The sequence below is a fragment of the Muntiacus reevesi genome, chromosome 9, assembly GCF_963930625.1.
Source record: "Muntiacus reevesi chromosome 9, mMunRee1.1, whole genome shotgun sequence".
Lineage (NCBI taxonomy): Eukaryota > Metazoa > Chordata > Mammalia > Artiodactyla > Cervidae > Muntiacus > Muntiacus reevesi.
In genome coordinates this window covers 16,496,725-16,499,146 of record NC_089257.1, presented here as the reverse complement: position 1 = coordinate 16,499,146, position 2,422 = coordinate 16,496,725, and positions in this window count along the sequence as shown.

The window sequence follows — 2,422 nt, the reverse complement described above, 5'->3', positions numbered from 1 at the left end:
AGAAGGGAATGGCAACCCACTCCAGTATTCTTGCCTGGAGAATTCCCTGGACAAACCATGGGGTCGCAAAGAGTCGGACACGACTGAGCTACTAACACTTTCACTTTCACTTCAGCCAAGCAAGGAGACAGGAGGACATATCTCACACCTGCTTCCCCGAAGGCGAGGGGCTTGGGATAGTCGTGGGATTGAGAAGCAGGGTGGCCTTAGTTGTGGGGAAAGGTGACTGAAGGAAGGGAAAAGATGACATAACCCATGCTCTGCTCAGGCATATCTGAGTTACATGTTGCCTCATAGGATTTAAAAAATGGAGGCACGGTGGCATTTTGGGCCCTCCGCAATGGCAGAAGGTGTTTATCTGACATCTGCAGAGGCCCAGTCTTAGGGTCGCTGGTCCCAAACAGCTGAGCTCAAACAAGACAGTAGTTGACTCCAAGTTCCCGGAAAACAAAGTGGGCAAATCTATAATCATTTAGGCTCAGTGAAGCTTGGAGAGTACATAATTTGCAACAAAATAATTAAGGTGGGCTTGCTCAAAATAATTAAGGCAGGCTACTGGTTGTGGGGGATTTAGTAAGCTGTATGACTAGCTCAAGAATTTCTGTTAGTCACCAGTTTCTGTTAACCCTACAGGGCATAATTTCAACCTGGGTTTTTTTAACCCTATGGGTCATCATATCTGGGCCCCCATTTGGGCCAGGTTTTTGGATCATCTTTTATGACTGCTCCCTCTGCCCTTCAGGCCTTCACCCCCTGGTTTGGCAGTTCTCCACTGTGGGTGATTTTGCCCCTCCAGGGACATCTGGCAACATCCAACTCTTTCCTAACACTCATGCGTGGCAGGTCTTTGTGAAAACCACATTGACCCATCTAGCTATCCCTGGTCTGAGGACCAGTCTTAGGAAATTGTTCATTTCCCTGGGTTAGGTTCAAACCCTGGCTCTGCCACTGGGTGACCTTGGGCAAATGATTTAACCTCTGTGAGCCCCCACCTCCACTTCTGTAGAGACGAGGTAAAACCGAATTCTTCTTCATTTTTTTAATGAATACATGTACATATAAATGTGTGTGTATGTGTACATACTATAAAGAAAGCTGAGCACCAAAGAACTGATGTTTTTGAACTGTGGTATTGGAGAAGACTCTTGAGAGTCCCTTGGACTGCAGGGAGATCCAACCAGTCCATCCTAAAGGAAATCAGTCCTGAATATTCATTGGAAGGACTGATGCTGAAGCTGAAACTCCAGTACTTTAGCCACCTGATTCGAAGAACTGACTCATTGGAAAAGACCCTGATGCTGGGAAAGATTGAAGGCAGGAGGAGAAGGGGACGACAGAGGATGAGATGGTTGGATGGCATCACTGACTCAATGGACATGAGTTTGAGCAAGCTCCGTGAGCTGGTGATGGACAGGGAAGCCTGGAGCGCTGCAATCCACAGGGTCGCAAAGAGCCAAACACGAATGAGTGACTGAACTGAACTGAACTGTAGCTTAGCAGAGAAACTGGCACAGGACAAGCTCAATGGGTTAGAAGAGCTCTAATTAGTGCTAATTTCCCCAACCTACGCCCTAAGCCAGAATGGGAGGCTGCTCAGTGTTGGGTTCCTCTGCCTTCCCCTCCTCCAGCCAGTGTTACCAAGCCCCACGATGCCTTCTCCTGAGCTGAGGTTGTGGTGGGACTGGAAGAGGTGCTGGGAAACATGATGCTGGCAGGCCTAGCGCCGGCTCAGTGTGATTTGTTTGTTTTCGCCTGGCTTGACAAAGGGACCTGAGAACCTCGGGGACCCAGCATGCCCCAGCCATGGCTTAAAGCAGTGTCTTCCGGTCTGTGGTTCAGGCAGGATCACCAGCATCTTAACTGCCTATGAACCATTCAAAATGCAGATTTCGAGACCTCACCCCAGCCTTCCCGGGGTCACACTCTGCAGGGAGTCTGCATTTTGAATACCTAGGAACACTCCTATTTGAGAACCTCCACTAGAGAGACTGGAATCACATCACATTTCTAGCCCCACCAAACTGTTGGCAGGTGTGGGAAGGTTTGTTAATACACTCTCTTTTATAAAAGGAGGCTGGGTGGGGTTGCAGGGCTTCTAAGAGTAACATGGAAGGGAACCAGGAGACACCTTAGTCCCCAACTCTGGAAGCTAAGTCCATCACCACTTGGTATCAGGATGGGAGCATGTTCCTTTTGAATGAGAACTAAGCAAAGTCATTGTCCTTGTCATTTTTTAAGTTAGTTAACAGTATCTTTTGAAAAAATTTATTAATTAATTGTAAATTGAATAATACATATTTTAAAAGTTCAAATGGCACAGAAACATAGAGTCAATTTTTCCTCCATCCACGCCTTCGCAATCCCAGTAACCCATCCCTGAGAACACAATTACGTCACCTTCCTCAATAATAACTCCCATTAC